We start from the raw sequence: 8,670 nt of genomic DNA on the forward strand, positions 1-8,670 counted from the left end.
CGCGGCATGTGAGATCCTCCCGGACCGGGGCACGAACCCGTGTCCCCTGCATCGGCAGGCGGACTCTCAACCACTGCGCCACCAGGGAAGCCCAATTTAGTTGTTTTTAAAGGAATATTATCTTCTCTAGTTGAGAGGCCACATACTGGTGAATCTGTTGTGTGTCTTCTCTTCTGATTAAATCAGAATCTCAGCAGAACAAATCCATCTGCTTTTCCCCCCATTTAAACCACTAGGGCTTCAAATTTGATCCCTCTCAACCTGGGTGATTTCCAACAGCCTCCTAATAGCTTTCCTGCCTTAGTCTCTCTCTTTCTCTTTCTGCGTTGAGCTCTCCACACTGCTGCCAACGGATCTTCCTAAAATGCAAACATGATACTGACAATCTCTTGCTTTAATTCATTCAGTGGTGCTCCATTTATTCAGTATATAAATGTCCTATCAAGGCATTGAGAAACCTGCACGATCCCAACGCACATTTTCAGCACCATCACTACGTAGTCACTTTTCCTTGTGCTCCAAATATTTCAACCATATTTGCCCTCATTCCTGAACAGTGCTCCCTTGTGTTTCAGGGCCTTTGCAGATAGAGTTCATTTAGTTTAAATGACTAGACCAGAATGACTCATCTTTAACCCTCACTGCCTCTGAGATGCCTTCTTGCATCATTTAATCCTAGGTAACCCTGAACATTCTCATGTATCACTCAGGTTCTTAGAGGCAGACAACAGAATCCACTTTTAAGCAGGAGTGGATTAATCGAGGACATTAGAAAGCTCCCTGAGTTGTTGGAAAGCCTGGAGAAATAGGCTCTAGACTCACCTTCCAGAAGCAGCTCCCAGGAACACACATCCTGGTAAAGAAGCTGCTTCTGCCTCTGGTCCCAAACCATGCTCTGCTGCCACCTGTACCACTGAATGGGTGTCCAGCACCCTTCCTTACTTCCTTATGTAACTCACGTCCAAATCCAGGTCTTGTGTAGATCTGTCTGATTGATAGAAACAAAGCCACATGCCTACATTCTAGCAGCAAAGGAGACCTGGAATGTTTTCATTTTTGATTTTACATTGAGAAGGCAGAATTCAAAATGTGGAGAACTAGAAAAATATTGCAAAAATATTTAAAAGATAGGGGGCAGCATGAATGACAGAGTTCCACTGAATCTCTTTTCTAAACAATTCTTGCATTTCACTATCATTGTCTTTATACATGTATACTTCCCTTGCTAGATTGAGCATGAACTTGAGTTAAGGTGATGTCTTACTTATTTCTGTATCCACAACCCTCTGGCACAGTGCCTGACATATCAGTAATTCTTTGCTGATTACTAAAAGAATAGAGCTGTGAGAATTCCTTGTGTAAAACTTTTTGCATGGTTAATTGCATCATGTTTTTATCTAGTCTTGAAAGCTGCATCCTGGGGTCTTTAGGCTCTGAAAAGCAATAAACCAAATCTTAAATAACTCAAGCTGCAGGCAACAGGACTTTAAATACTATTTTAAATTTGGTCTCTAGGAGCAAGACTGTAGTTTCTTCCAGAGTGCTTATATTCGGTGCCACCTTATATGTCATGTGCCATAATATGCAAAGTGGGTCCTTTAGCAAATGAAAGGGATCTTTACTGTTCTTTCCCTCCCCTCTCAGCCCTCCTCTCTTCTTAACTGTATCATACTTTATTGTCCTTCAAGGACTTTCACACCTTTATGTATTTAATGACCACAGCTATCCTGTGTGGTTTTATTATCTCCGTGTAATAGTGCAGCCAGAGGATGGTAATCTACAGCCTCAGGGCCAAAACCAGCTACAGCCTGTGTTTGTAAATAAAGTTTTGTTTGGGGTGCAGCCACACTGTATTAGTTCCAGCTGCTAGAACAGAGTACCATAGACTGGGTGTCTTAAATGACAAACATTTATTTCTCACCGTTGTGGAAGCTGGGAAGTCCAAGATCAAGGCACTGGCAGATTTGGTGTCTGGTAAGAGCTCTCATCCTGGATTGCAGATGGTCACCTTCTTGCTTTATCCTCCCGTGACAGAGAGGGAGAGGGAGAGGGAGAAACCACTTTAGTCTCTTCTCCTTCTTATAAGTAAGGACACTAATCCTGTTGTGAGGGCTCTACCCTCATGATCTCATTTAAACCTTATTACCTCCCAAAGGCCCCACCTCTAAATACCATCATATTCAGGATCAGAATATGAACAACATATGAATTTTAAGGATGGAAGGAAAAGTCAGATTTGTTTTCTAAAAAAACAACTCTAGTGGCAGTGTGGAGGGTATGGAAGAGAGATTAATGGCTGGGCGACCAACTGGAGGCTTCTTAGATGAAGTTCATCTGAAAGAAAAGCAGCCTTGGTAGAGCAATGGCAGATGAAAGAGAAGGAAGTGTCCTATTCACAGGCAGAACTGATTGGTTTTAGTGACAATTGGGCGAGAGGCATAAAGGAGAGAGAGAAGTTAAAAATGAGTTTAAATTTTCTAGTGTAAAGAATGAATAGTATATTTAGAGTTGTGTTTTGTCATAACTTCTGTTTCCCACAGTTTTGTCTTGGTTTTGGCCCCTTGTGGCACCTCTTGGCCCTTGATCTACATTAGGACTTCTCAGAATTTGTTTTATTCTCTTTATAATATCTGTTTTATGTCCCACTATGAGCTGCTTGATTTCTCTGTATTTCGCAACTCAAATTCCTGAGACTACAAATCTGATTAGCTTAGTGTGTCCTGGTTTGAGCAGTGTGGTTTGTACCAGGTTACTTCATGAGACATCTACTGCATATGGATATTGGGTCAGTAGTCCAACTGAGTACAATAGACAATGGCTGGGGGCTGGGGAAGAGGGCCAATAGCTTTATTTGCAGAGGCTGTGAGTGGGGCAGTTTTATTCAGAAGGGGCCAAGAATTTAGCAGCCCTTATTATTACAATTAGGTTGAGTGGAGCTCAACTTATCCTCCCCTCTCTGAATATCCCATTCCATCATCCGTGGGACAATGTATGTTGGCCTGGAGGGTACAGTGAAAGGACAGGGGAGAGTAGAATGAGGATATGAGGAAAAACTTCACTGAAATTACTGACGCCATGGTCCAGGGCTATAGATATAGAAAATAAAAGGAGGAAAGGTCATGGTCTGCAAAGAAGTAAAGAAGTTACTGCAGAGGAAAGACCTGGTAGAGGTCTTGTTTAGTTGGAGAGAAGGACTAAGCTAGCAAGAAAGCTATGACCTTTGAATTTAGAAATGAGAGCTATCACAGTTCTAGGTAAAGAAAATCTAAGATGTGGCCATGGAAGGAGATCCCCAAAGGGGGAAGAAAGTGAAATCTTTTTTTTTTTTTACTTGAATAACATATGTATATTTTTTATACAGCAAGTTCTTATTAGTCATCCATTTTATACACATCAGTGTATACATGTCAATCCCAATCGTCCAATTCATCACACTCCCACCCCCCACCGCTTTCCCCGCTTGGTGTCCGTACATTTGTTCCCTACATCTGTGTCTCAATTTCTGCCCTGAAAACCGGTACATCTGTACCATTTTTCTAGGTTCCACATATATGCGTTAATATACGATATTTCTTTTTCTCTTTCTAACTTACTTCACTCTGTATGACAGTCTCTAGATCCATCCACAGCTCAACAAATGACTCATTTCATTCCTTTTTATGGCTGAGTAATATTCCATTGTAGATATGTACCACATCTTCTTTATCCATTCGTCTGTCGATGGGCATTTAGGTTGCTTCCATGACCTGGCAATTGTAAATAGTGCTGCAGTGAACATTGGGGTGCATGGGTCATTTTGAATTACGGTTTTCTCAGGGTATATGCCCAGTAGTGGGATTGCTGGATCATAGGGTAATTCTATTTTTAGTTTTTTAAGGAACCTCCATACTGTTCTCCATAGTGGCTGTATCAATTTACATTCCCACCAACAGTGCAAGAGAGTTCCCTTTTCTCCACACCCTCTCCAGCATTTGTTGTTTGTAGATTTTCTGATGATGCCCATTCTAACTGGTATGGGGTGATACCTCATTGTAGTTTTGATTTGCATTTCCCTACTAATTAGCGATGTTGAGCAGCTTTTCATGTGCTTCTTGGCCATCTGTATGTCTTCTTTGGAGAAATGTCTATTCTGCCCATTTGTTTTTTTAATTTAATTTAATTTAATTTTTTCCAATGGTAAACTAGCTAAATTAATTATACTGCATATACACAATAAAATACCATGAAGAAAGCAAACACATATATAGTCTTTGGTTGAACCATATACCATTCTAAGTGCTCTACATTATGTATACTATCTCACATAATTTCCCAACAGTACTACTACTATCCCGTTTTACATATGAGACAAGAAGTTAGGGAACATGCCCAAGGTGACACATATATATATTTTTTTTCTATGTCATAATACTGACATTCAGTCCTGTAACCCTCCAGTGTAACAGCTCCTTTACTTTGCAGTGAAAATTGATTTGTATATTTCATGCCTCTGAGTACTTGTGGGATTTTTTTTTTTTAATTCAAGCAGAAAGTCACAAAAATTATAATCATCCTCATCAGTTCACTCAGTCCCATGTAATTAATTATTTTTCATTTTGATCTTTTGTTAGCACTTTTATGAATTCATCAGTTTTCCATTAGAGTTCTGAAAATGCTTATTCATTCAGTTCAGCAGTATAGTCAGTTACCAGAAACCTATACTTGTCAGAGTCTTTTCCATGAATTCCTTGAAGATGAAATCCTTTTATAGGAACATCTTTGCAAAAGCATCAGAGTACACCCAGAACTGTCTGTAAATGACAAAAGACTTAAAAATGACCACGGTTAAAGATTTGATGAAAGTTCATAATAATGCAATTGACAAGGAAATTTAGTTATTTCTGCGAAATACATTTTAAAGTAATAACTAGAATTATGACTTATAACATTATACCAGAACATATAAGATTTTTAGAAATTTCATGTAATGTCTGAAACATTTATATTAACATATTTCCATACAAATAACCCAAAGAAAGTTTAGTATTAGTTGTTATTTTTTTGTTTGTTTTTTTATACTGCAGGTTCTTATTAGTCATCAATTTTATACACATCAGTGTATACATGTCAATCCCAATTGCCCAATTCAGCACACCACCATCCCTACCCCACCGTGGTTTTCCCCCCTTGAGGTCCATACGTTTGCTCTCTACATCTGTGTCTCAGATTGGGTTGTTTGTTTCTTTAATATTAAGCTGATTCAGCTGTTTATATATTTTGGAGATTAATCCTTTGTCAGTTTCTTCATTTGCAAATAGTTTCCCCCATTCTGAGGGTTGTGTTTTTGTCTTGTTGATGGTTTCCTTTGCTGGGCAAAAGCTTTGAAGTTTCATTAGGTCCATTTGTTTATTTTTGTTTTTATTTCCATTACTCTAGGAGGTGGATCAAAAAAGATCTTGCTGTGTTTTATGTCAAAGAGTGTTCTGCCTAGGTTTTCCTCTAAGAGTTTTATAGTGTCCGGTCTTATATTTAGGTCTCTAATCCATTTTGAGTTTATTTTTGTGTATGGTATCAGGGAGTGTTCTAATTTCATTCTTTTACATGTAGCTGTCCAGTTTTCTCAGCACCACTTATTGAAGAGACTGTCTTTTCTCCATTGTATAGCTTTGCCTACTTTGTCATAGATTAGTTGACCATAGGTGTGAGGGTTTATCTCTGGGCTTTCTATCTTGTTCCATTGGTCTATGTTTTTGGTTTTCTGCCAGTAAGATATCATCTCGATTACTGTAGCTTTGTAGTATAGTCTGAAGTCAGGGAGTCTGATTCCTCCAGCTCCGTATTTTTCCCTCAAGACTACTTTGGCTATTCGGGGTCTTTTGTGTCTCCATACAAATTTTAAGATTTTTTGTTCTAGTTTTGTAAAAATGCCATTGGTAATTTGATTGAGATTGCATTGAATCTGTAGATTGCTTTGGGTAGTATAGTCATTTTCACAATATTGATTCTTCCAATCCAAGAACATGGTATATCTCTCCATCTGTTGGTATCATCTTTAATTTCTTTCATCAGTGTCTTATAGTTTTCTGCATACAGGTCTTTTGTCTCCCTAGGTAGGTTTATTCCTAGATATTTTATTCTTTTTGTTGCAATGGTAAATGGGAGTGTTTCCTTAATTTCTCTTTCAGATTTTTCATCATTAGTGTATAGGAATGCAAGAGATTTCTGTGCATTAATTTTGTATCCTGCTACTTTACCAAATTCATTGATTAGCTCTAGTAGTTTTCTGGTGGTATTTTTAGGATTCTCTATGTGTAGTATTATGTCATCTGCAAACAGTGACAGTTTTACTTCTTCTTTTCCAATTTGGATTCCTTTTATTTCTTTTTCTTCTCTGATTGCTGTGGCTAGGACTTCCAAAACTATGTTGCATAATAGTGGTGAGAGTGGGCATCCTTTCCTTGTTCCTGATCTTCGAGGAAATGTTTTCAGTTTTTCACCATTGAGAATGAAGTTTGTTCCCTCTATGCCCACTTTCTGGACAGTTTTTTTTTTTATCATAAATGGGTGTTGAATTTTGTCAAAAGCTTTTTCTGCATCTATTGAGATGATCATATGGTTTTTATTCTTCAATTTGTTAATATGGTGTATCACATTGGTTGATTTGTGTATATTGAAGAATCCTTGCATCCCTGGAATAAATCTCACTTGATCATGGTGTATGATCCTTTTTATGTGTTGTTGGCTTCTGTTTGCTAGTATTTTGTTGAGGATTTTTGCATCTATATTCATCAGTGATATTCATCTGTAATTTTCTTTTTTTGTAGTACCTTTGTCTGGTTTTGGTGTCAGGGTGATGGTGGCCTCATAGAATTTGGGAGTGTTCCTTCCTCTGCAATTTTTTGGAACAGTTTCAGAAGGATGGGTGTTAGCTCTTCTCCAAATCTTTGATAAAATTCACCTGTGAAGCCATGTGGTCCTGGACTTTTATTTGTTGGAAGATTTTTTTTTTTTGCTGTACACGGGCCTCTCACTGTTGTGGTCTTTCCCGTTGTGGAGCACAGGGTCCGGACGCGCAGGCTCAGCGGACATGGCTCACGGGCCCAGCCACTCCGTGGCATGTGGGATATTCCCGGACTGGGGCACGAACCCATGTCCCCTAGCATCGGCAGGCAGACTCTCAACCACTGCGACACCAGGAAACACCTGTTGGAAGATTTTTAATCACAGTCTCATTTTCATTATTTGTGATTGGTCTGTTCATAGTTTTTATTTCCTTGTGCTTCAGTCTTGGAACATTATACCTTTCTAAGAGTTTGTCCATTTCTTCCAGGTTGTCCATTTTATTGGCATACAGTTTCTTGTAGTAGTCTCTTAGGATGCTTTGTATTTCTGCAGTGTCTGTTGTAACTTCTCCTTTTTCATTTCTAACTTTATTGATTTGAGTCCTCTCCCTCTTTTTCTTGATGAGTCTGGCTAATGGTTTATCAATTTTGTTTATCTTCTCAAAGAACCAGCTTTTAGTTTTATTGATCCTTGCTATTGTTTTCTTTGTTTGTATTTCATTTGTTTCTGCTCTGATCTTTATGATTTCTTTCCTTTTGCTAACTTTGGGTTTTATTTGTTCTTCTTTCTCTAGTTCCTTTAGGTGTAAGGTTAGATTGTTTATTTGAGATTTTTCTTGTTTCTTGAGGTAGGCTTGTATAGCTATAAACTTCCCTCTTAGAACTGCTTTTGCTGCCTCCCATTGGTTTTGGATCATCGTGTTTTCATTGTCATTTGTCTCTAGGTATTTTTTGATTTCCTCTTTGATTTCTTCATTGATCTCTTGGATATTTAGTAATATGTTGTTTAGCCTCCATGTGTTGTGTATTTTACGATTTTTTCCCCTCTGATTCATTTTTAATCTCATAGTGTTGTGGTCAGAAAAGATGCTTGATATGATATCAGTTTTCTTCAATTTACTGAGGCTTGATTTGTAACCCAAGATGTGATCTATCTTGGAGAATGTTCCGTGCGTACTTGAGAAGAAAGTGTAATCTGCTGTTTTTGGATGGAATGTCCTATAAATATCAATTAAATCTATCTGGTCTATTGTGTCATTTACAGCTTGTGTTTCCTTATTTATTTTCATTTTGGATGATCTGTCCATTGCTGTAAGTGAGGTGTTAAAGTCCCCCACTATTATTGTATTACTGTGAGTTTCCTCTTTTATAGCTGTTAACAGTTGCCTAATGTATTGATGTGCTCCGATGTTGGGTGCATATATATTTATAATTGTTATATCTTCTTTTTGGGTTGATCCCTTGATCATTATGTAGTGTCCTTCCTTGTCTCTTGTAACATCCCTTATTTTAAAGTCTATTTATCTGATATGAGTATTGCTACTCCAGCTTTCTTTTGATTTCCATTTGCATTGAATATCTTTTGCCATCCCCTCACTTTCATTCTGTATGTGTCCCTAGGTCTGAAGTGGGTCTCTTGGAGACAGCATATATATGGGTGTTGGTTTTGTATCCATTCAGCAATCCTGTGTCTTTTGGTTGGAGCATTTAATCCATTCACGTGTATGGTAATTATCAATATGTATGTTCCTATGACGATTTTCTTAACTGTTTTGAGTTTATTTTGTAGGTCCTTTTCTTCTCTTGTGTTTCCCACTTAGAGAGGTTCCTTTAGCATTTGTTGTAGAGC

Source organism: Lipotes vexillifer, unplaced genomic scaffold, assembly GCF_000442215.2.
Source record: "Lipotes vexillifer unplaced genomic scaffold, Lipotes_vexillifer_v1.1 scaffold1062, whole genome shotgun sequence".
Classification (NCBI taxonomy): domain Eukaryota; kingdom Metazoa; phylum Chordata; class Mammalia; order Artiodactyla; family Lipotidae; genus Lipotes; species Lipotes vexillifer.